This window comes from Salvelinus fontinalis, chromosome 10 (assembly GCF_029448725.1).
Source record: "Salvelinus fontinalis isolate EN_2023a chromosome 10, ASM2944872v1, whole genome shotgun sequence".
Lineage (NCBI taxonomy): Eukaryota > Metazoa > Chordata > Actinopteri > Salmoniformes > Salmonidae > Salvelinus > Salvelinus fontinalis.
The window spans coordinates 14046051-14073317 of NC_074674.1; the positions used below are offsets into that span (position 1 = coordinate 14046051).

Below are 27267 nucleotides of genomic sequence, written 5' to 3' on the forward strand. Positions count from 1 at the left end.
TGTACTTGTTAGCATTGCTAACCTTCGGATTACATATCCTCAGTGTGTTTTGAAAACAGCGGCCCTTGTGTTCAAATCCAGTATTACCGAATATCCTGGTATGGCACAAGGTCAGTATGAAAATCTGGATACACATAAGCCTAGATTTAACGGCTATCTTTAACTAAGTCTTTATCTGATAACCTTTCCAATGGTCATGCGTTGTTGAGAGAGAGCGAAGCCTGGTAGTAGGCCTGTTTCTGTAGCCCTGCCCCAGTGGTAGCACTGGACTCTTCAGGTTCGGAGGTGGGGTTTACATTTTGTCTAACCAGCCTGCCCGGGCCTCCCCACAGCCACCAGAACCGTCTGTTTAAAGCCCGGGTTAGCTCAACGCTAAGAGCTGGAGGCCGCCAACAAAAGGCCTGGATATTTCCATCCCCATTAGGCGTGTTGGCAGGCCTAGGGTCGCCCCTCCCAGATTCTGTTTAGTTAGCAGCAGGACGAGGCAAGTTGGAGATTACATGTGAAAAGTAAACACATGGGTTCCCGCCTAAACAGGGTCAGATTACCAGTTAAAACAACGGGTCTCTTGCAGGCTCTCAGTAGACGCATTCAACACAGCCCACATACACACAGACGTGTATACACACACACACACACACGCACTTTCACGTGACGACATGTTCTAAAAATAGGCCTCCTAAAATCATATGGCACTGATACTACACACTCCTTCAAATTTGAAGCAGTAAGTAAGGAAATAAGAACAAAGAGTATGAAATATTATGTGAGTGTTCTGGAGGCTTGTGGAGGTGAGAGAGGCTAGAGTCATTTACTGAATATACAGTGCCTTTGGAAAGTATTCAGACCCCTTGATTTTTTCCACGTTTTGTTACGTTGCAGGCTTATTCTAAAATTGATTAAATTAATAAAAATCCTTAACAATCTACACACAATACCTCATTATGCCTATGTGAAAACAAGTTTTTAGAATTTGTTGCACTTTTATTAAAAATAATTAAATAAATACCTTATTTACATAAGTATCCAGACCCTTTGCTATTAGATTCGAAAGCTCAGGTGCATCCTGTTTCCATTGATCATCCTTGAGATGTTTCTACAACTTGATTGGAGTCCACTTGTGGTAAATTGTGAGAGAAATCAAACAAGTTGTGCCAACTCTGTTCTACCCAAAGGAGTTGAGTCGCATAACTATAGCTGGCCATTTATGCGTACGAGGACCTTGCTTTGAATTGTCTGAAATAAAATATATATGACTCATGACTACCTAGTCTTTCTGATGTATTTATACCAAGGAACACATGTGAACTTTCATTTATTACCTTAATGAGGGATTAATTAGGGCCTAAAAGTAGCGTTTATTAAGGATTGTTCAATTATTGAACACTATGAGGCTGAAAGGAGGGTGACGGAATAGGAATTGTGAGTTACGTGCGCTGTGAGTGAACCCCAGGTCAAAAACAGCGTCAGGCCGGTCAGGGGCGGCAGGTAGCCTAGTGGTTAGAGTGTTGGACTAGTAATCAAAAGGTTGCATGATCAAATCCCTCAGCTGACAAGGTAAAAGTCTGTCATTCAGAACAAGGCAGTTAACCCACTGTTCCAAGGCCGCCATTGAATATAGGAATTTGTTCTTAACTGACTTGCCTAGTTAAAAAAAGGTAAAACAAATTTTAAAAAAGGTGACTGGCGTGTGAGATCCAAAAAATGAGCAGTGGAGGTATACATTTTTGAGAGAAACTTAAGCGCTCATAGCTACTGTAACCTCAGTGGGGAATCCTGTAATATCAGAAAAAATGGATCAATAGCTCTTGTGTTTCATCTCAGAGGCTGTTGTGGCCCAGATTGCCAAGTATAATTTTACAACCACATTACGTGTTGATAAACTGAAAGTTGAAATCGTAGCTTGGGTGATAGATTGTTATTTTCACTCCCGATCCCCTCTGGGTTTCGCCATGGGCGATCAGCTTGTAAACAAGACGGTGTCAGAGCCAACTGATTGGTCCTCTCCCAGGCACATGCTCCATGTATGTCCATAGGGGGGTAGCTGGCAGATCAACACTGGGAAAAGGCATACATTGTGGGGCCCTCTCTTCTGATTCCAAGCCCCTCTTGTAACGAGGAGGGTCCCTTGACTCTACTTTACCCCTCATTAGTTACAGCCTGAGTTGTTTTTGGAAGGGCTTGGAAATGCCTACTTAGCCACGCCTTTCTTCCACAGTGTGTTCATCTGGGCAGCTGCCTTGGCCTCCTCACACTTCCCCCAGATCAAGTTGTTTTGTTTCAAGCCACGTTTCCTCAAGCAGATTGCTGAAAACGCTGGCTTGTGCCTGGCTGAATGCTGCTGTGTTATTCATCTTTTAACCCTCATTAGAGTGTCCCCTGCCTTTGCGACGGCGAGGGAAGCACTTTTTTTCAACTATCCACGAGCCAGTTTGAATGAGTCTCGGAAGAGATTACACATGTTGTTAGAGGCTCTGAGTTTCTTTGCGAGATACTATCTTGTCTTACGATAGAGCTGTTGCCTGGTAGTCTAGTCAAAAACGACTTCTGGTAGCCTCTGACAGTCAGCCTCACTTATCTACCTCTCCACAGAGAAGAGAACTTTGCAGTTCGACTGCAGTGCCAACTTTGCATATTGCTCTCCCTCTTCTTCTCTCTTCCTCCATGTCAGTAGTGCTAGAGGAGAGGCCATGCATGTAATTCTCTGGGTAGATTTGGCCCAGATTCTCACCATGAATCGAGTCGCTCTCACATGTGACTGGGGAGGGCCAGCTGAAATCCTGTGAAATGTGCTGCTGCTGTTGCCTCTGCTCACTGTGAGGACGGGTGAGTGGAGCGAGCGAGGGAGAATGAAAGAAAGGGGGATAGTTAGAGGGTAGGGGGGTGTCAACCACTGCCCCATGTACTAGCCACCCTTGCCCTGAGAGGGGCTCCCATGGAGTTCTGGGTTTTTGAGTTTGGACATTTTTTTAAGTGTTTTGTGCTTTGCGTTTCATGCATGTACCCCTATGGGCCCTGTGCGAGCTCCATTGTTTTCCCCCTGTTAGCTTTCCTCTCCCGCGAGGATCCTGATGTGCACAAGGACAGCAGCTCCAAACATTATCTCAGAGAGAGGTCCACTCATGACTGCAGCAGCCAGTATCTCATCCAATATAAATGAGGAAAAGTCATGGGCAGTTCATGAACTATATCTGCAGACTCCCATGCTAGCTTCTCTGCTATATACACAGTTATCGTTACAGACTAAAGGTTACTACAAGCTCAATTCCGCTGATCTATGTGTGCATGCATGCACGTGGGTGGAGTGGGATTTTTGGAGTAGCGGGGACACCGTTTGGTAACATGATATCCTTGACGGTCCCACTCCCATTCACAAGGGGGTAATGGCAACATATTTTATTTTTGTTTTCATTTTGTGAAAACAAGAAAGAGTCGCCTTTCCTTGCTAGTAGTAGCTACAGTGGTTCCTCTTTTAAAAGTTGCGAGCTTACACCGCGGGACTTAAAGGTACCCAGCATCACGGGTTCATTGCTCCAGAGTACCACAAGGGGGAGTTAGAGCACTCATTATGCATTTGGGTCCCAAGGTTTTTATATGACCAATCATATCGAGTGGTTCCAATGACGAATTTGACGCGAGCCTCCTGTCCCTGGTGACTTTCTTCAGCAAAGATGGCTGACAAAACATTACGGAGGAAGCAGATATACCTCCTCCCAGCTTCCAACTGCACTGAAGATAGGAAATACTGTCACCACCGACAAATCCATTATAATTGAGAATTTCAATAAGCATTTTTCTACGGCTGGCCATGCTTTCCACCTGGCTACCCCTACCCCGGTCAACAGCACTGCCCTCCCCTCTGCTAATCGCCCAAACCTTCCCCAATTCCCTTTCTCCCAAATACAGTCAGCTGATGTTCTGAAAGAGCTGCAAAATCTGGACCCTTACAAATCAGCCGGGCTAGATAATCTGGACCCTTTCTTTCTAAAACTATCTGCTGAAATTGTTGCCACCCCTATTACCAGCCTTTTCAACCTCTCCTTCGTGTCGTCTGAGATTCCCAAAGATTGGAAAGCAGCTGCGGTTATCCCCCTCTTCAAAGCGGGAGACACTCTAGACCCAAACTGCTACAGACCTATATCTATCCTACCCTGCCTTTCTAAGGTCTTCGAAAGCCAAGTCAACAAACAGATTACCGACCATCTCGAATCCCACCATACCTTCTCCGCTATGCAATCTGGTTTCAGAGCTGGTCATGGGTGCACCTCAGCCACGCTCAAGGTCATAAACGATATCTTAACCGCTATCGATAGGAAACAGTACTGTGCAGCCATATTCATTGACCTGGCCAAGGCTTTTGACTCTGTCAATCACCACATCCTCATCGGCAGACTCGACAGCCTTGGTTTCTCTAATGATTGCCTCGCCTGGTTCACCAACTACTTCTCTGATCGAGTTCAGTGTGTCAAATCGGAGGGTCTGTTGTCCGGACCTCTGGCAGTCTCTATGGGGGTGCCACAGGGTTCAATTCTTGGACCGACTCTCTTCTCTGTATACATCAATGATGTCGCTCTTGCTGCTGGTGAGTCTCTGATCCAGCTCTACGCAGACGACACTATTCTGTATACTTCTGGCCCTTCTCTTGACACTGTGTTAACAACCCTCCAGGCGAGCTTCAATGCCATACAACTCTCCTTCCGTGGCCTCCAATTGCTCTTAAATACAAGTAAAACTAAATGCATGCTCTTCAACCGATCGCTGCCTGCACCTGCCCGCCTGTCCAGCATCACTACTCTGGACGGCTCTGACTTAGAATATGTGGACAACTACAAATACCTAGGTGTCTGGTTAGACTGTAAACTCTCCTTCCAGACTCACATAAAGCATCTCCAATCCAAAGTTAAATCTAGAATCGGCTTCCTATTCCGCAACAAAGCATCCTTCACTCATGCTGCCAAACATACCCTTGTAAAACTGACCATCCTACCAATCCTCGACTTCGGTGATGTCATTTACAAAATAGCCTCCAAAACCCTACTCAATAAATTGGATGCAGTCTATCACAGTGCCATCCGTTTTGTCACCAAAGCCCCATATACTACCCACCACTGCGACCTGTACGCTCTCGTTGGCTGGCCCTCGCTTCACACTCGTCGCCAAACCCACTGGCTCCAGGTCATCTACAAGACCCTGCTAGGTAAAGTCCCCCCTTATCTCAGCTCGCTGGTCACCATAGCAACGCCCACCCGTAGCACGCGCTCCAGCAGGTATATCTCTCTGGTCACCCCCAAAACCAATTCTTCCTTTGGCCGTCTCTCCTTCCAGTTCTCTGCTGCCAATGACTGGAACGAACTACAAAAATCTCTGAAACTGGAAATACTTATCTCCCTCACTAGCTTTAAGCACCAGCTGTCAGAGCAGCTCATAGATTACTGCACCTGTACATAGCCCATCTATAATTTAGCCCAAACAACTACCTCTTTACCTACAGTATTTATTTATTTTGCTCCTTTGCACCCCATTATTTCTATCTCTACTTTGCACCTTCTTTCACTGCAAACCAACCATTCCAGTGTTATTTTTTACTTGCTATATTGTTTTTACTTCGCCACCATGGCCTTTTATATTTTTATTTATTTATATATATATTTTGTTTGCCTTCACCTCCCTTATCTCACCTCACTTGCTCATATTGTATATAGACTTATTTTTCACTGTATTATTGACTGTATGTTTGTTTGACTCCATGTGTAACTATGTGTTGTTGTATGTGTCGAACTGCTTTGCTTTATCTTGGCCAGGTCGCAATTGTAAATGAGAACGTGTTCTCAATTTGCCTACCTGGTTAAATAAAGGTGAAATAAATAAATAAATGTAGTTATAACGTCATAACGAGTCAAGCTAAAAACACACAATTGAGAGGAATATGTTAGTTAATGTAGAGACAAACGATTGTGCATATTTTTTGTCATAAAGTTAATTTACAAAAATTGCTACTTTGCAAGTTAACTGACTAGCTAACATTAGCCAGATAGCTAGCTGGTGTTATGACATGAGTACAGTTTGACTTGTAATTCGTGTTGTTTAATGTTTTAGGGACCCTGAGAACTAGCAAACCAGGCTGTCATCTTGGGAAACAGTGGATGTAAAGAATCTAGCTAGCTAAAGCATTTACTGCAAATTTAATGTACAATTGTGTTAGCTTGCCTTGCCGTGTAATGCAGCTTAAGTAACATAGCTAACTATTTACTTGCTTAATGTGTAGTGGAGGATGAAAATAACTGTATGCTTATGGATGTGTAGCTAGCTACAGTATGTAGCCGATCTGTGTGCCTATGGACCTGTAGCTTGCTACTACAGTATGTAGCCGATCTGTGTATGGACCCCAAAACGTTAGGCTCTGAACTAATATTCATACCAATCTATGAACCTCAGCTATCATAGTTGTTGTATCAACTTCAAGTCTGAATGGCATTAATGAAGCCTATGGATTGAGTAGAATATAATAACTTTATTGTGCCAAGGATGCACGTCCTATATACATGTACTGTAGTTATTACCACGCATGAGATTCCCACATTGTAGCCTGTACATTGAATATATTCACTGATAATGTACTCTTCCTTGGCAAATATAGGTGCGGTTCATGTATGAATCTCTGAGACATTATTTTTCAGTCATTTCAAACTCCATTATTTGAAAAATGGAATGTCTGCATGTATGTATTACAATTATACACTTCAACAGTGTTTACCACTCCTGCTTCTGGGACATCAATGATTACACACTGTAACTATGCAATAGACTAGAAACATAATTTAAGTCAAGGCTGATTTGTAATTCATATATACAGAAATAAAACGTGCATATCTAACTCCCTTCATTTGCATTAATCTGAGTGTCACGAATCCCGCCGAGGATGGTGCCTCTTCCTGTTCGGGCGGCGCTCGGCGGTCGTCGTCACCGGCCTACTAGCTGCCATCGATTCTTTTCTTTTTGTTTCTGTTAGTTTGGGCTGATTGGGTGCACCTGTTTTGAGTTTAGTTTGGTGGGTAGGCTATTTAAGGGTAGGTAGCCCGCTGGCTGTTGTGCTGGCTTGTTTTCTGTTATGTTGGTGTTGGATTGTGAAGTGGATTTTGTTATTTTCTCGGAACAGTTTAGTCCGGTGTTTTTGGACTCATCTTTTCATGCGCCCGTGTGTTTTAGGGCATGATCGTTTTCCCTGTGCATTGGAAAATAAATCCACGTTCCTTAAACCTGCTCTCGGCGCTTGACTCCATCCACCCAGTACTCCTAGTAGCTCTGACACTGAGGACACAGGATAGTATTTCAATGAGATAGTATTTTAATTTCAACCAGTGGAGAATGTGAAACGCTTTATTGAAAGAAGTTCATTATCCAGGTGTTTGAAATACATAATACATGCATTATAATTATGATAATTGTAATGTTATATTATAAATACAAGTTCACTCTGTACTTCAATGCACATATGGTGTGCATTATAAAACGAGTAAGAAAGACGAGGTGTAGAAGACAGAAAGGGAAAGAGGTAAGAACAGAGGCAGACAGCATATGATTCATGAATTACAGTGCTACCCTAATATTCTCTCAGTTCATCACAATTACATATTGTCTCCTAACCAGCCTTGGGCTCCCAGTCAGCCCGAAAGTTATCTTAAGAGCAGGTGAGGTGGAGATGACGGGACTGGCTTCCTCTCTCACCTCAAAACATACCTGCAGACGAGAGACATATGGATAGAGAGAGAGTATGATTAAACCTTGTTTTTTTTCATTTCTCATAATCCTCAGGAGGTGAAATGCAAAACTGACCTTGGATCATTAACTCTGGGACTACTACATCTCTGTCTGTATTTCAATGTAAAGCATCTCTTTTTAATAATACTTCCTGTTGACCTGACCTCTCACCTCTGATCATGCTTTGCCCTCTGTGTCAGCCAGTTCAGATGCGGGAGGGGTTCACCGACACAGCTGATATCACCTAGAGGATTTAGGGAGAAGGGGGAGAGGGATGAGGTGAAGGAGAGAGACTGTTAATGTGTGTGTGTGGTCTCACCTGGTGTCCACACTAAGTTGCCAAAGAGTACTTTATGCTGAAAAACAGACACATGAGGACAAACAATAGAAGATAATGTCATTATTAGACATAAATACCACTTGTAGCTTGATGATGACTTGATCGTTTGAATCAGCAGTGTAGTGCTAAGGCAAAAACAAAAATGTGCACAGGTGTTTGGAGCATTCCGATATGCCACAGCTGGTGAGGTCTTAGGTTCGCCTCTGTACTTAAAGGGTGATCATTCCAACTCTGTGAAATGCTGCAGATCTGCCCGCAGACGAGGCAGGAACACATCCCACACAGAAGAGGTGGATAGAATTCGACAGGTCAAGGTATCCTTCTTCTTCAAAACTGTGCATGTGAGACAGGTTCCATGTACAACAAGACAGGCAGAGAGGAAGAGAGAAAAAGAACACAGAACAGTTTAATTACCTCAGGTTATGGTCACTTTTGCCAGCAATAAAGCTTCCACAGCCTGTTCCTCGGACAGTGAACATCTGGCAATATCTACATTTTCGACCCCTTGATCAGCTCGTACTCTGAAAGTAAAGAAAACAGCTTATTTTTTGTAGATTTGTAAACAATAACTGAGATATGACCGACCGTTCAATCTAAAGCAGCAGATGTCATTTTCAGGATACGTCAATACAGCACAGAAGGCTTAAAACCAGACTGGTATTGTGGTTGTTCAATAGGTGATGGGAAAAATGCAATATGTATACACAATACTATACTTACCTTCCTTGAAAATCCATCTATACCGCTAAAGATGACAATGTTGTATCTTGGGAAAAAAGCATTGGAATTAAAAGTGAAATGTTTAACCTATTAACCTGCTTCATTATTTATGTATTACCAGTTGATGAAGAACAACTCCCATTTCATACATCATTGAACATTGGTCTACAAATAAGTAAGACTAAAAAAGTAAAAATAACTTCTTAGATTTGATGGAGACATTATACATTTTAGTACCTTATCAATTTATGATTTGTATCAATGTGGACGAGAGACAGGGGAGCAGGATCAGAGTATTTTTGCAGAGCAATGCAACGAAGCTGGATCATTCTGGCAATGATACCTGCACCATCTACACGCCGCGAAGCCTCTTCGCCATTGTACACGATGGTCCTTTGCTCTGAGACTTCCTTTGACCATTCTAAAGCCCGCATGGGGCATCCTTGCCCTAATGTCACTGACTTTCTGGTCTAACTCTTCATCTGACATCAAAATAGCATTCCCTGACAGACATATTGTTTTCTTTTATCTTTCTGTAAATAAAACTAACCGTTACACTGTCGTGAAATATGATTATATATCGACTATGAAACAAATATGACATGGCCTGCTTATGAGTTGCCATGAAATAAAGTTAGATTAATTCAACTGAAAATGGCGAGAACAGGCGTTCATAGCTAAATGCTTTGGCTAGCTTGAGAATAATAATTGCATGATTAATCATTCTACGGTATGTATGTATCTATGTTATATAGTACAATGTTATGAACGACACTGAATCGTAGGAGCTAACTACTAGCTATGTAAAAGTTGGACGGAAGAACGCCCAGTGCTGCTTACCTGAGATGCCATCATCACACAGTCCTTCTTCGTAGGTGTCCGCTATGACTTCCTTTGTGTCGGAGAGAAAGGCTTTATTGAACAGTATTGGTTGTAGCCAAACGGACACTCAAAAAATGGCCAAAATGGTTGACAGCGAAATATTTTTGGGGAATAAAATGCATAAAAGTTTACGCTCTATTATTAAATATTTAATTGAAAACATTTGTTTTGTTTTACTGTGAAGCCCCGTTTTAGCTTTCAGAAGAATTATATTTGATTGAAAATAAAGTTACTTTCCGAAAAATTATTTTCGACTTAAATAAAAAAGCTTTGCTCTCGACAAAAAGACATCCATTTGTTGCAAGTTTGGGAGGGTGCTAATAGCTGAACAATAGACTATTCAACCTTTACTCAAGAATAGTCTAATAAGCCGAGCTAGGTGTGAAAGGACAGGGGTTTATCACAGACCAGATGTGCCTTAACGACCAAGGGGGAGTTAGAGCACTGATTATGCTTTTGGGTCCCAATGCACTACTGTCTCTAACTGACAATGAATGGGCAATATAAACCAAATAATATAAACCAGAGCGAAACTGTCTGAATTTACCCAGAGCGTTTCTCATGGAATAGAAACACCATAATATTAATCAAATTAATTAAGCAAGTACCAGTCAAAGGTTGGGACCTATTCATTCCAGGATGTTTCTATATTTTTACTATTTTCTACATTGTAGAATAATAGTGAAGACACAACTATGAAATAACACATATGGAATCAGTTCAGAACTCATTCTTATTTACAAGGACAACCTACTCCTTCCTCCCCGTTCTCCCGCATCTCTGCAATATGGAAGACTATCAAATACTTCTCAAAGATGCCCTCTGGTGGTCAAACTAGCAATAACTTGCAGTAACATAAAAAAAAATGGCTGAGAATTAAATGACGTGCCACAGAATGCTGAGGCAGTGTCCGCAGTATGACGCAACTTTTAAAGGAGGAACCACTGTAGCTGGCTTTAGCTAGGCTAAAAACATAGCAAGCTAGCTAGCCTTTTAGCTCCCCACAGCTCTGTGTGAAATAACCACATTCATAATTAAATAATATGCCCTGGCAAATATTCTTATACTTGCCAGTGTAACCTGTAACATTATCCCAGTTTAAAATGCTGCTTGAGTGTATTCACTCCCATATCAACTAAAAATAGAATGTTATCATGTTTTGGTCGTGGAGAAAAAGCACATATTTCGCAGCTGTATTGACTAGTAGCCTGAAATCTCTAGTTATTACTTTTAAAGAAAATATTTTTTTTGGATGGATTCTAATACATCTACAATGTTTGTTTTATTGTTTGAACAGTCGCTGAGATTATATTTGTTTGTCAATGCAAAAAATGGCTACTTTGATGCATAGCCTATAGATCAGATCAAGGAACCAAGGAAGCTTCATTGCCTACGCAAGACTACCCCAACAGCTGCGGAAGGGATGATACAGCGTGGTAAAATGTTCATGTGGCACAGAAGTACGTCAAATGTTGGAGCGCACTACAAAAATGACATTGCGACACTGCTCTTCGGTTGCTTATTCTGTGTAGACAGACCCCTTAAGAGTGCTTTAACAATATCCTAGGAACAGTATCCTAGGGTGCAGTGTCAGGGCTGGATGGTGATAATATTCCCAGCTGAATTAGGAACCTGTGACACTACCGCACTTGGATGTTAAGATTTTAAATGGTGGCTGCATGGGCTGTCTTGCGGTATGAACAATGTGTAATTTTGAGTTATATCGTGATGACACAGTTTGCAGAAGACAATTTCCATTCTGTCTGTCCAATAGCTTGCCAGTCGGTTGAGGAATTACGGTCAAGGCCGGCCCATTAATTGTGACAGTCTAATAAGAAAACGTCAATGAACTGAAACGCCTTTGAAATTCACAGAACACGGCATGTGATTTTACGAACTTTGTACTATTTATGTATCCGCTGAAAGTATTTATTAACTTGGGGGAAATTACCTATGCCTGCTAGGTTTGCACTTTTATGGCCACTGTACTTCCGAGGCAGCAAAGTGATGTAACACTTACCATGTTTGCAGGTCAGATAGATAAGATACCGGCAGCTGTCTACTTTAGCTCCGGTATGACTAGAATGCACAGCAGAGGAAGTCATGGTTTGTTTGTGAAATTAACATGCAAGTGGGACTACACCGTGTAACATTGAACAAAGAAACCATGGAGTCTCATTAGAGAGACATCATGGCTTTTGTGAACTTCAGACCAAGTTTGGCCCTCAAAAGGGCATCTAGCACAATTTTTTTTGGTGGTTGTGTGTGTCTTTTTCTAGAATGTTCCAGAGACCTTGAGATTTTAGTCTTTTAGCATTGTTGGGAGAACTAATGTTCTCATAGCTCGTAGTTCTCTGTGGCTTGGGTTTACGTGTTCTACGCCACCAGGAGCCATATTGACTGCATTTCCAGCTAGGAAATAGCTACTTTGTATAGTTATTCTCTTTGAGGCTGTCATTGGAATTCCTTCTATAGCGTCCTCTACCTGCCTTTGACACGTGCATTTGGATTGTCCAAGCCTTGTTTGAAAAGGGAGAGAGAGAGAGAGAATGAGATTGAGCCAGCCAGCCCCCCCCCCCCCCTTCTAAAACCAGTGTTCATACTGCCTCATGAGCACCCTCCCCTTTGGAGGCCATGCTCCACTGTCAGCGCACTGGCTGGTGGGCCATTAATGTGTGTTCGTCAGGGCACGGCGCACAATCACACTGATACGTTGGGGGGAAGAGGGCCCTGGGGAAGAGGGGGGCTGCTGCTGGTGGTAGGCAGTGGTGGAAAAAGTACTCGGTTGTCATACTTGAGTAAAAGTAAAGATTCCTTAATAGAAAATGACTCAAGTGAAAGTCACCCAGTAATATATTACTTGAGTAAAAGTCCAAGTATATGGTTTTAAATGTACTACAGTGGTGGGAAAAGTACTCAATTGTCATAAAATTCATTTTATTAAGCAAACCAGACGGTACAATTTATTTATATGTTCCAGGGGCACACTCCAACAAAATAATTTTCAAACACAGTATTTGTGTTTAGTGAGTCCGCCAGATTAGAGGCAGTAGGGATGACAAAACGTTATATTGATAGGTGCCTGAATTGGACCATATTGCTGTCCTGTCTGAGCATTTGGTGTCAGGGAAAATGTAAAGTACAATATTTTATTTAGGAATGTATTGGAGTAAAAGTAAAAGTTGTCAAATATAAGTAGTATAGTACAGATACCCCTAGGATAGGAACACCTCACCCACATCAACTCTCACCAACCAACCAAGCCTTTCAGCTCAGCGTTGGTTCCTGCCGCAGAAGTGAAGCATTTGTCCACTGGAGAATAAGGTTGTTACACTTTTTTATTATTTTTTTTGCACTAAAAGTATTCGGTTTGTGAGAATTGGAGCCCCCCAGCTTGTGTGTTGATGAGAATGCCGAGGGCTCCCAGGTGAGGTTAGTGGGGATTCCCCCGCTGTGAGTGGTAAGGTGTGGAGATGGTGGGGTCCTGACCTCCCCCCCATACGGGGGCCGAGCACTCTGAAAGACTCTGGGTGGGAGGAATCTCTTTGCATTCCATCTACATTCCAGAGCCAAGCAATGGACACTGAACTAAGCAATGAGCACACAAAGCTCCCACTTGCCACCTGCGTCAGCTGTAGTGGTATGACTCAGACAAACTGATTGTGTAGCTACTTTTGTGACTTTAAATTGTATATTGGAAGTTTATCAGTGTCATGTTCTGACCTTGGTTCCTTTTTTATGTCTTTATTTTAGTTTGGTCAGGGAGTGAGTTGGGTTGGGCATTCTGTTGTTTTTCTATGTTTTGTTCTATGGTTATATTTCTATGTGTTTGGCCTAGTATGGTTCCCAATCAGAGGCAGGTGTCAGTCGTTGTCTCTGATTGGGAGCCATATTTATGTAGCCTGTTTTTCATTGTGTTTTGTGGGTGGTTGTTTCCTGTGTCTGTACCATACGGGACTGTTTCGATGTTCGTTTGTTCATTCACGTTGTTATTTTGTATTTTTGTTGTGTTCAGTTTTATATATTAAAATGGACACTTACCACGCTGCACATTGGTCCGATATCTCTTACTCCTCGTCAGAAGAAGAGGAAAGTCATTACAATCAGACAAATTTAGCAGGCGAGACCATGGCATGCTGCCTTACTAGCACTAAATTCAGAAGTTAGCAACACTTAAATGAAAGCTTCAGATTATTTCCAAATATAAGATCTAGAGAAAGTGAATACCTGATGAGTTAATTCTGTCAGCAGCCTAAATCATATGTGATTATGGAATAGAGAGATCTTTCAAAGGCAGGGTCACAGCTTTAGTCCAACATTTGGTAGATTTCTACTAACCATGTGTATGTGACTAATAAAATTTGATTTGATTTGATTTGATACTCTTGTATTTGTTTCAAATCAAAACTAGAGAACTCAGCTAGAAAAATGTTGGGAAACAAACTAAATTGCTATTAAATGGGGTAGACCTGCCATTACTCAAGCATAGTTGTGCATTAACTCAACTGTGAATTGAACATGTCTTGTTGTCAGATACTGAGAGGCTACTGGAAGTTCATTATTTGGAAGTTCATTATTTGGAAGTTCATTATTTGCCTTAAACTAAGGATTTGTGTGGTTTCATGAGATGAGAAATTGGTAAATATATTATAACTTCCACGATGTGCATCTTTAAGTGCTCTGCACCAAGTATGCTGATACATACTGCACGTCAATAGCAAGTTGTATTATATTTTGTTTTCGGAGCATTAAAAGAGCACTTGAGGTCAATCTATTGTAGTCAAGATATCAATCTTGTGGTAAATTCAGCAGAAAGTCAATGTTTCCAGAGGTTAGTTGGTTTTTCAAGTCTCCAAAGGGGCTCCCTCTCTGCTCAAACCTTTTCATTGTTTTGGCCTTCTTAATAAGTCATGGTTGTGTTTGTTGCATCATCTTTAGGAAAGCAATTATTATTTTTTACTTACAGTTGAAGTCGGAAGTTTACGTACACTTCGGTTGGAGTCATTAAAACTAGTTTTTCAACCACTCCACAAATTTCTTGTTAACAAACTATAGTTTTGGCAAGTTGGTTAGGACATCTACTTTGTGCATGACACAAGTCATTTTTTCAACAATTGTTTACTGACACATTATTTCACTTATCACAATTCCAGTGGGTCAGAAGTTTACATACACTAAGTTGACTGTGCCTTTAAACAGCTTCGAAAATTCCAGAAAATTATGTCATGTCTTTAGAAGCTTCTGATAGGCTAATTGATATAATTTGAGTAAATTGGAGGTGCACCTGTGGATGTATTTCAAGGCCTACCTTCAAACTCAGTGCCTCTTTGCTTGACATCATGGGAAAATGAAAAGAAATCAGCCAAGACCTCAGAAAATTGTAGACCTCCACAAGTCTGGTTCATCCTTAGGAGCAATTTCCAAATACCTGAAGGTACCACGTTCATCTGTACAAACAATAGTAGGCAAGTATAAACACCATGGGACCACGCAGCCGTCATACCGCTCAGGAAGGAGACGCGTTCTGTCTCCTAGAGATGAACGGACTTTTGTGCGAAAAGTGCAAATCAATCCAGAACAACAGCAAAGGACCTTGTGAAGATGCTGGAGGAAACAGGTACAAGATTATCTATATCCACAGTAAAATGAGTCCTATATCGACATAACCTGAAAGGCCGCTCAGCACGGAAGGAGCCATTGCTCCAAAACCGCCATACAAAAGCCAGACTACGATTAGCAACTGCACATGGGGACAAAGATTGTACCTTTTGGAGAAAATGTCCTCTGGTCTGATGAAACAAAATATAACTGTTTGGTCATAATGACCATCGTTATGTTTGGAGGAAAAAGGGGGATGCTTGCAAGCCGAAGAACACCATCCCAACCGTGAAGCACGAGGGTGGCAGCATCATGTTGTGGGGGTGCTTTGCTGCAGGAGGGACTGGTGCACTTCACAAATAGATGGGATCATGAGGGAAATTATGTGGATATATTGAAGCAACATCTCAAGACATCAGTCAGGAAGTTAAAGCTTGGTCGCAAATGGGTCTTACAAATGGACAATGACCCCAAGCATACTTCCAAAGTTGTGGTAAAATGGCTTAAGGACAACAAAGTCAAGGTATTGGAGTTGCCATCACAAAGCCCTGACCTCAATCCTATGTAAAATATGTGGGCAGAACTGAAAAAGTGTGTGCGAGCAAGGAGGCCTACAAACCTGATTCAGTTATACCAGCTCTGTCAGGAGGAATGGGCCAAAATTCACCCAACTTATTGTGGGAAGGTTGTGGAAGGCTACCCGAAACGTTTGACCCAAGTTAAACAATTTAAAGGCAATGTTACCAAATACTAATTGAGTGTATGTAAACTTGTGACCCACTGGGAATGTGATGAAAGAAATAAAAGCTGAAATAAATCATTCTCTCTACTATTATTCTGATAGTTCACATTCTTAAAATAAAGTGGTCATCCTAATTGACCTAAGACAGGGAATTTTTACTAGGATTAAATGTCAGGAATTGTGAAACTGAGTTACACTTTAGCCAAATACATTGAATGTAAACTTCTGACTTCAACTGTACCTACCGGTAGCATTTCCACCCATTGACACCACCTCTGTCTGTAGTAAATCCCTTAAAAATGTCTCAGAGGCAGGGAAGCCTGATTTTTACCCTCTTTGCATCAGATTGCTATTGAGGCCCTCAATCATTTTTGCTCTACCTATCTTACTAACCCTTTATCTGAATTGACAGGGGTGGCAGTGTATGGTTTCAATCCGGCAGCTTGTTGAATGTGTCTTTCAAAATCTTGTGAAATATCTCAGGTCATGCTGCTGTTCTTGTCCCTCGCCTGTCCACGTGATCTGAAGCGGAAGTGGGGAATTGCTCCTCTTGATATTGGTTGACCAGTTTCGGTCTGTCAGGCATGTATATTGCAGGATATCTGCTTGGACGTATTTCCCCTCTCTGACCTAAACTGCTGTTTTGTTTGCTTGCCTGCGAGGAAGTTAACGCCGAAAGACAGAGCTTCAACACGACTTCTGAAATGTCCCTTCAGCTGAGGTTATTACAATTGACGATAGATGTTCATGTTTGTCTAGTTCAGACGGGCCATTTGATTGTGTTGGAATGGTATGTCAATGGGTTTGTTCCCCCGGACCTGTTGTTTCTCTAGAGAACGAGTGACTTGTGATAGATGCTAAAATGTTCATGCTCACGTGCTCCCCTGCCCCCCACACACTCCCATCTCTAGATAGAGGGTGATATGTGTGGGCAGGCTACCTGATGATAAAGATAACATTCAGTGAGGCAGAATTCCACTCTGTGTTTCAGTGGGTGTTGTCTTGGGTGCTGTCTTCTGTTGGGAACACTACCGCACTTTGTCAAAATAGTTATTCCATGGCTGATTCTCTCAACATGGAAACGATGGACAGAATCCTGCTTTGAAACTGCATTCATTAGATTTTTCTGACTGTTTACAAGCAACATTGCCGATGTGCTTTGAATCAGCATTAATAAGACTAATGGGTCTAAAAGCAACCATATTCATCTGCAAAATGGCTTACATCACATTGATTGATTTGGAAGCACTCATTTAAAACGTCATCCCAATTTAAGATCCACTTAAAACTACCTCCACCAGGTTGTTTAGTCTCATGACTTGACAAGTTGTTGTGGGGATTGCGTTGCCTTTTTCAGTTCCGTTTCAGCTGTCTAACTGGTTCACTAAATCAAATCAAATCAAATGTATTTATATAGCCCTTCTTACATCAGTTGATATATCAAAGTGCTTTACAGAAACCCAGCCTAAGACCCCAAACAGCAAGCAATGCAGGTGTAGAAGGACGGTGGCTAGGAAAAACTCCCTAGAAAGGCCAAAACCTAGGAAGAAACCTAGAGAGGAACCAGGCTATGAGGGGTGGCCAGTCCTCTTCTGGCTGTGCCGGGTGGAGATTATAACAGAACATGACCAAGATGTTCAAATGTTCATATATGACCAGCATGGTCAAATAATAATAATCACAGTAGTTGTCGAGGGTGCAGCAAGTCAGCACCTCAGGAGTAAATGTCAGTTGGCTTTTCATAGCCAATCATTAAGAGTATCTCTACCGCTCCTGCTGTCTCAAGAGAGTTGAAAACAGCAGGTCTGGGACAGGTAGCACGTCCGGTGAACAGGTCAGGGTTCCATAGCCGCAGGCAGAACAGTTAAAACTGTTCACTACCGTTGGTTCCCAAATTATAATAGAAACATTGCCTCAGATCTCAGGTCAACTTTTATTGGTCTGTCGAGGACATCTCCCAGGATCCATTAGTTGACCATTGGTTGCTCGCTTAGGTGGTCTGTGAAGTTAGATCACCCACTGCATGGTGATGATGCCAGCCAGCTGTAATACGGCTGAAGTTAAGGTACCTCTTTCCCCCGACACTAAAGTCACAGGGGGAGCTGACCAATAGAGAGTTACGGAGGCCTGCTTAGTATAGGGCTTAGGCTATGGTCCTCACAGCATTAGTGATTGCGATTTGTTGAGTGGCAGTGTCAGATTCCACTCAATATTCGGAGGCGCTGGAAATGTCATTGTGTCATTGGTTGATTTACGGTTACGCGAAATCAGATCTTTGTCGAGCTTGTTTTCCATTACATACACTACCGTTCAAAAGTTTGGGGTCACTTAGAAATGTCCTTGTTTTTGAAAGAAAAGCTAATTTTTGTCTATTAAAATAACATACAGTGTAGACATTGTTAATGTTGTAAATGACTATTGTATCTGGAAACGGCAGATTTTTAATGGAATATCTACATAGGTGTACAGCGGCCCATTATCAGCAACCATCACTCCTGTGTTCCAATGTCACGTTGTATTAGCTAATCCAAGTTTATCATTTTAAAAGGCTAATTGATCATCAGAAAACCATTTTGCAATTATGTTAGCACAGCTGAAATCTGTTGTCCTGATGAAAGAAGCAATAAAACTGGCCGCCTAACACAACGTGCCATTGGAACACAGGAGTGATGGTTGCTGATAATGGGCCTCTGTACGCCTATGTAGATATTCCATTAAAAATCAGCCGTTTCCAGCTACAATAGTCATTTACAACATTAACAATGTCTACACTGTATTTCTGATCAATTTGATGTTATTTTAATGGACAAAAAAATGTGCTTTTCTTTAAAAAACAAGGACATTTCTAAGTAACTCTAAACTTCTGAACGGTAGTGTATATTAGTCTGAACAGTTGACCTTTTTGTTGCATCAGTTAGTCACGTGCGTATGTTTCTTTCCCTTTTAAATGTACGTTTTTTTGTTAGGCCAAATTCAATTGCTGCTTTTTGTTTTGTCTGAAAGGTTAGCTATGCTGTGTCTGTTTTGAAGTGGTGTTTAAAGTTGTTGTTGAGTCTCCTCAGCCTTGTTTTGACCAGAAACACCAGGCGCCGTCTGCCATTATCCTCCATTAAGTAGCAGTGGCTCCGCTGTCCCTTCCAGCAGCGGCAGGGATTGTGTGAACAAGTAACCAGAGTTTTGGGAGTGCAGAGGCTCATGAGAAAGTGTGTGTGCCCAGAGAGCCTGGCTCTGTGTGCGTGTGTGTACGTGAGTGATATAGACTCCCAGCCTGCCGGCCCTTCCACGTCCCACCTGCACAGCCCCACAATGCCCCTTTGTTCCTGGACCACAGCACTGTGGGATAGCTGTTATTTGAGAGGCGAGGCGATGGCCACACCGCCAACCCTTTATTCAGAGGAAAGATGGTAAATTCCTGTTATCTGGTTTCATTGTCCCCACTCACTCGCTCCCACTCATGAAATACACACAAGACTTCCCACTATTCCATAGGCTACAACTTTCAAGGCAGCACACTTGAGCCCCCCTCTGTTTGCGACCAACATGTCATCCACAGAGTAAAAGTCCAATACATGGTAGCTAAAGGCCTTCCCACACTAAGTCGGATTCAGTCTTTTACAATTCTTACATGTCACACTGTGCGATGTTACCAAATTTAAAAAAAAATCATATCAACCTGGCCAGATTGTACAATTTGCTTTAGTTCTGTCGTCACATTCTGCGATTGGCTGTTGAGGCTACGTCAGCAGCGGTGGTGTATTTGATCTGCACTTGTGCCAGTAGCGCAAGCCTCCCTCGGTGTTTATACGTGAGTGAAGTGAGTTTGGAAAAACATCAATCAAATCAAATGTTATTGGTCACATACACATGGTTAGCAGATGTTAATGCGAGTGTAGCGAAATGCTTGTGCTTCTAGTTCCGACCGTGCAGTAATATCTAACAAGTAATCTAACAATACCTAACAATTTCACAACAACTACCTTATACACACACAAGTGTAAAGGAATGAATAAGAACATGTACATATAAATGATGAGGATGAGCGATGGCCAAACAGCATAGGCAAGATGCAGTAGATGGTATAGAGTACAGTATATACATATGAGATGAGTAATATAGGATATGTAAACATTATATAAAGTGGCATTGTTTAAAGTGATACATTTATTACATCCATTTTTTAATTATTAAAATGGCTAGAGATTTGAGTCAGTATGTTGGCAGCAGGCACTCAATGTTAGTGATGGCTGTTTAACAGTCTGATGGCATTGAGATAGAAGCTGTTTTTCAGTCTCTCCGTCCCAGCTTTGATCCACCTGTACTGACCTTGCCTTCTGGATGATAGCGGGGGGAACAGGCAGGGGCTTGGGTGGATGTTGTCCTTGATGATCGTTTTGGCCTTCCTATGACATCGGGTGGTGCATGTGTCCTGGAGGGCAGGTAGTTTGCCCCCGGTGATGCGTTGTGCAGACCTTACTACCCTCTGGAGAGCCTTACGGTTGTGGGCGGAGCAGTTGCCGTACCAGGCGATGATACAGCCCGACAGGATGCTCTCGATTGTGCATCTGTAATAGTTTGTGAGTGTTTTTGGTGACAAGCCAAACTTCTTTAGCCTCCTGAGGTTAAAGAGGCGATGTTGCGCCTTCTTCACCACGCTGTCTGTGTGGGTGGACCATTTCAGTTTGTCCGTGATGTGTACGCCGAGGAACTTAACTTTCCACCTTCTCCACTACTGTCTCGTCGATGTGGATAGGAGGGTTCTCCCTCTGCTGTTGCCTGAAGTCCACGATCATCTCTCCTTTGTTTTGCTGACGTTGAGTGTGAGGTTATTTTCCTGACACCACACTCTGAGGGCCCCCACCTGGGGGCGGCCCGTCAAAGTCCAGGACCCAGTTGCACAGGGCGGGGTCAAGACCCAGGATCTTGAGCTTAATGACGAGTTTGGAGGGTACTATTTTGTTAAATGCTGAGCTGTAGTCGATGAACAGCATTCTTACATAGGTTTTCCTCTTGTCCAGATGGGTTTGGGCAGTGATTGCGATTGCGTCGTCTGTGGACCTATTGGGGCGGTAAGCAAATTGGAGTGGATCTCGGGTGTCAGGTAGGGTGGAGGTGATATGATCCTTTTCTAGTCTCTCAAAGCACTTCATGATGACGGAAGTGAGTGCTACGGGGCGATAGTCGTTTAGCTCAGTTACCTTAGATTTCTTGGGAACAGGAACAATGGTGGCCCTCTTGAAGCATGTGGGAACATCAGACTGGGATAGGGATTGATTGAATATGTCTGTAAACACACCAGCCAGATGGTCTGCGCATGCTCTGAGGATGCCGTCTGGGCATGCTCTAGGGATGCCGTCTGGGCCAGCAGCCTTGCGAGGTTTAACACATTTAAATGTTTTACTCACGTTGGCTGCGATGGAGAGCCCGCAGGTTTTGGTAGCGGCCGTGTCGGTGGCACTGTATTGTCCTCAAAGCGAGCAAAGAAGTTTAGTTTGTCGAGGAGCAAGACATCGGGGTCCGCGACAGGGCTGGTTTTCTTTTTGTAGTCCGTGATTGACTGTAGACCCTGCCACATACCTCTCATGTCTGAGCCGTTGAATTGCGACTCTACTTTGTCTCTATACTGACGCTTAGCTTGTTTGATTGCCTTGCGGAGATAATAGCTATACTGTTTGTATTCGGTCATGTTTCCGGTCGCCTTGCCCTGATTAAAAGCAGTGGTTCGCGCTTGCAGTTTTGCGCGAATGCTGCCATCAATCCACAATTTCTGGTTGGGGAAGGTTTTAATAGTCGCTGTGAGTACAACATCACCGATGCACTTGCTAATAAACTCACTCACCGAATCAGCGTATACATCAATGTTGTTGTCCGACGCTATCCGGAACATATTGACTTGTTTATTGTTTACTCCATGTGTAACTCTGTGTTGTTGTCTGTTCACACTGCTATGCTTTATCTTGGCCAGGTCGCAGTTGTAAATGAGAACTTGTTCTCAACTAGCCTACCTAGTTAAATAAAGGTGAAATAAAAAAAATATCCCAGTCCACGTGATCGAAGCAATCTTGAAGCATCAAATCAGATTGGTCGGACCAGCGTTGAACAGACCTGAGCACGGGCGTTTCCTGTTTTAGTGTCTGTCTATAGGCTGGGAGCAACAAAATCAAGTCGTGGTCAGATTTGCCGAAAGGAGGGCGAGGGAGGGCTTTGTATGCGTCGCGGAAGTTAGAGTAACAATGATCCAGAATTTTGCCAGCCAGCATTCTATATGCTGATAAAATTTAGGGAGCCTTGTTTTCAGATTAGCCTTGTTAAAATCCCCAGCTACAATAAATGCAGCCTCATTTATGTAGTTTCCAGTTTACATAGAGTCCAATGAAGTTCTTTCAGGGCCGTCGAGGTGACTGCTTGGGGGGGATATACACGGTTGTGATTATAATCAAAGATAATTATCTTGGTCGATAATGCGGTCGGCATTTGATTGTAAGGATTTCTAGGTCCGGTGAACAAAAGGACTTGAGTTCCTGTATGTTGTTATGATCACACCACGTCTCGTTAATCATGAGGCATACACCCCCGCCCTTCTTCTTACCAGAGAGATGTTTGTTTCTGTCAGCGCGATGCGTGAAGAAACCAGGTGGCTGTACCGACTCTGATAACGTATGCAGAGTGAGACATATTTCCGTGAAACAGAGAATGCTACAAAAAGTATGCGTCTTAGAAATAGTTTTCACATACAAACTTTATACAAATCAGAATCAAATATGCTTCCCAAAAATAACATTGTCTCACTGTGGTAGAACGTTAATTTTGATATGTGATTTTGTGCATTTATCAAAATCCCATCAGGTAGCCGGATTTCAGATGACATGTAGCCTGAACAATATTATTAGGGAAATATTTATTCTTGCAAAGCATGTAAACGTTTAAATCAAACTGTTATATTAATCTGACAATTCACAATGATCGTATTATTGTGTGGCATACTCAGTGTCGGCCGTGTTGCTATTGGTCAGTCACTGGGATCGGTTCCTAACACCAGCTACACTACATGATAAGGCTTGACATTTCTGACACTGCCAGAACTTTATTGGAGCCTACGACTGCACATAGTGATACTTAACCCTTTGACGCGTACGATCACATATCCGTGATCATTGTTGAGTGTGTGCCTGCCGTGTACTATCGCAAAAATGGGATTGGAACAATAGCAACATAATGTATGATGCAACAAATTCGTCTAAACAGCATTGTTGTCTGAAAAGCATCTAAAACAATGTTTTGTGCTGATGGGAAATAAAGGTCTTCACAACTTTATTCCTCAATTTCCTCTTTTATTGTAAAAGATAAATGCGAACATCATCTTCTAGGCATCATACTGAACACGTCCACATCCAAACTCATTACATAAACCATCCAGTCTAAATAACAGACACTAAAACATTAGCTGACACTAAAACAAAACACAAGTTAGCGACCTAACAGCTTGACTTGTTTACAATGTACCACATCTCTGGTGAGCACAAGGGAGGAATGTAATATTGTTTAGAAAAAAGATTTGTGTCTGCTAAACTTACAGGAGCTAACTTCTTTATGGTGGCAGCCATGTTTGTTTATGTTTGACAAATGAAAACTCCCGATTCCCAGAATGCCATTTACTATAAGACGCAAATAAACAAAGTAAAAGTCAAAGATACCCAATACCTGAAAAATATCAACTTAGCTTGGCAACTTTCATATTACAAATCTTCGATGTACTTTTCACAGTGTACACACGGAGCACATGACTTGACAAGTAATTTACAGTTTTTGACAAATCACAAAACAAAATCACCTCACAGATCCTCACCCCAAATACAAACATACTGTCTAGCCTAACCATAGCGTGAAAGCTAAACATGTTTGCCAGATTTGGAGGAAACCATTTTGGGGGGTCATTTCATTTGTGGGGGATTTTCAAGTCCATTGGGGGTAGAAATGGGGGAAAGTATCGTGGGAGGGATATGATGCAGGAAATATTACTATGATGGGGAATTTATGTATAAATGAGGGGCAAACACAGGAGAAGTGTATAAATCCAAAAACCTCAGAGGACTGGTAATTCCCTCATTTTGACACATGACTCACATAGTGATTGTGTAAATACAACAACTCTACTGGTTAAAAAATAAAACAACAATTTGAAATAAGAAAATCAAATTAGAATTACTACCCATAATAACTCCATAAAGTAATTTTTCCCCCATAACTTGATTTAAGGAATAGAAAAATAGACTAGAGACAGTTCTGTCCTTCTTGTGGTCCAAATCACACTTAACTATTAATTATGAACTTCTCTGTAATTATCAGTATTATAAATTACCTTCAAATCAGTATTACAAATGACTTTAAATCATCAACCAATCATCTCTCGGCTTTCCAGTGAGTGCGATCAAACCACACTAGTCAGGACAGAGGTCAGAGGTCATTCAAGCCCTTCAAATAAGTGTTTCTTTCTGTATTAGATTAATTATTTAAAAACAGTCAAACATGTCATACATTTCATACATGTCATACATTTCGTATCCCAGGTTACAGTTTCTTCAGCACATTCCTTATCAAAAGAATACATATATTCAATTAAAACAGAAAATAAAACGTCAGAAAATTCCATTTGTGTACCTCTTTCAAGATACCTTGGCTCTAACCTGTGAAAAACCCACTGAAACCAAATAAAATAACCCCACACAATAAATCAGACATGGTATTGAAACACTAACAAACATTCATGATGGAGGGTAAAAACAAACAACATTTCACAGGCCTTATTTAATGTGGGAGCTCCCTTAACATACATACTGTAGTGGACTTCCATCAGTCCGGGAAGAAAGAATCCTACTCAAAACACTTCAGATAATATAGTGTCCCATTACGAGGAATAGACACCTTCTAAAGATAACAATCCAAGAGCCCCTTTCCGGTAATCCTATCATGTTAACCTGTTTCATTAATTTAGTCAAAATATAAAACTTGTTTTAACAAATCTAGGACCTTCAAAAAGTTTGCGTAGCCAGCTCAATATTCATCAGCTCAATATTCATCAGCTCAATATTCAGTACTAAAATGTTTACTTTGGAAACTTGCCACTGTTCCACGTAATGGAAACAGATTATTGTTTTAAATTACATTACCTTCCTGCCCAAATTCACAAGAGTTACCTAAACTACAAAACCTAGCAACAACAATCAGAAACTGTCAAAAGAACATTTCCGATTAAACTACTCAGACCTCTGCTTCAAATGTCCCACTGCGTCCCTTACAGCCTGATATAGCCCAGCGAGCACGACTCACTTTCACCCGCAGACGTAAACATCCCATTATTAAAGTCTATCCAAAAACCACTAATAACATATTTCCATTCACATTATTAGAAGGCATTGTTTTCATTTGAGTCTTCCCAAACAATATTACTCTGTATTTTTAATACCAACCTCCATAGGATGTTCCCTCTCTGCTTCACACTTATTAAACGTCTATTATTAAAATATGAACATGTAATGCGCCAAATCCACAAAATACATCAGCCAATTCCTAAGGGAAAAGATAAATTTCAATGGGAGTTAAAATAGTTCACAATGCTTGAGCCTCTTTCTGCCCACAACTTCAATTCAGTCAGTAACATAAACCCAATAGTATTGAAATGACCAGTGAATCCTGCAAATAACCCTATTATAATGGTTTGTAGTCTTAACATCTGGCCCATAATAACAACATAATTACCACGAAATGGCCTTAAAGTTCATCCAAGTGTTTCTTTGCAAAGATTTCACATGTGAAAAGGAGATTTATCAACATTCATTGATTTGGAAACAGATCTGGGAAGGTCAATAAAAGCTGATTATATTTTCCCTTGTGACATAATGACATTTCTTCATCACATTTACTCCGCAATGATTTTTTATTTGATGGAAACCCTCATTTGGTTTCTTATGTCATTATAAGTTACAGTTGAAGTCGGAAGTTTACATACACCTTAGCCAAATACATTTAAACTCAGTTTTTCACAATTCCTGACATTTAATCCAAGTAAGAATTCCCTGTTTTAGGTCAGTTAGGATCACCACTTTATTTTAAGAATGTGAAATGTCAGAATAAGAGTAGAGAGAATTATTTATTTCAGCTTGTATTTATTTCATCACATTCCGAGTGGGTCAGAAGTTTACATACACTCAATTAGTATTTGGTAGCATTGCCTTTAAATTGTTTAACTTGGGTCAAACGTTTTGGGTAGCCTTCCACAAGCTTCTCACAATAAGTTGGGTGAATTTTGGCCCGTTCCTCCTGACAGAGCTGGTGTAACTGAATCAGGTTTGTAGGCTTTCTTGCTCGCACACACTTTTTCAGATCTGCCCACAAATTTTCTATAGGATTGAGGTCAGGGCTTTGTGATGGCCACTCCAATAACTTGACTTTGTTGTCCGTAGGCCATTTTGCCACAACTTTGGAAGTATGCTTGGAGTCATTGTCCATTTGAAAGACCCATTTGCGACCAAGCTTTAGCTTCCTGACTGATGTCTTGAGATGTTGCTTCAATATATCCACATAATTTCCCATCTCAATTTCCTGCGTCTCCTTCCTGAGCGGTATGGCGGCTGCGTGGTCCCATGGTGTTAATACCTGCGTACTATTGTTTGTACAGATGAACGTGGTACCTTCAGGCATTTGGAAAATGCTCCCAAGGATGAACCAGACTTGTGGAGGTCTACCATTTTTTTTTCTGAGGTCTTGGCTGATTTATTTTGATTTTCCCATGATGTCAAGCAAAGAGGCAATGAGTTTGAAGGCAGGCCTTGAAATACATCCACAGGTACACCTCCAATTGACTCAGGCTAATTTACATAATTTATCAGAAGCTTCTAAAGCCATGACATTTTCGAAGCTGTTTAAAGGCACAGTCAACTTAGTGTATGTAAACTTCTGACCCACTGGAATTGTGATACAGTGAATTATAAGTGAAATAATCTGTCTGTAAACAATTGTTGGAAAAATGACTTGTGTCATGCACAAAGTAGATGTCCTAACCGACATGCCAAAACTATAGTTTGTTAACAAGTCACTTGTGGAGTGGTTGAAAAATGAGTTTTAATGACTCCAACCGAAGTGTATGTAAACTTCTGACTTCAACTGTATACAATACAAAATCCATGTGTACGTGTGTGTATATATGTGTCTGTGCCTATGTTTGTGTTGCTTC

General features: G+C 41.6%; 1 protein-coding gene and 1 long non-coding RNA gene across 4 annotated transcripts in view; one reads left to right on the top strand and one right to left on the bottom strand.

The window, feature by feature from the left end:
- Positions 1-27267, top strand: part of LOC129863654 (mitogen-activated protein kinase kinase kinase 1-like) — a 114129-nt gene that overhangs the window by 13936 nt on the left and 72926 nt on the right. The window lies entirely within an intron of this gene.
- On the bottom strand, positions 7364-10268 carry LOC129863655 (uncharacterized). 2 transcript variants are annotated; one of them, XR_008760995.1, is made up of 4 exons: positions 9659-10268; positions 8176-8864; positions 7930-8002; positions 7364-7737 (listed from the first exon to the last, which is right to left on the bottom strand). It is a non-coding gene; the product is annotated as an uncharacterized LOC129863655 (long non-coding RNA). The 2 variants fall into 2 exon arrangements; XR_008760994.1 differs by having other exon boundaries at positions 8176-10268.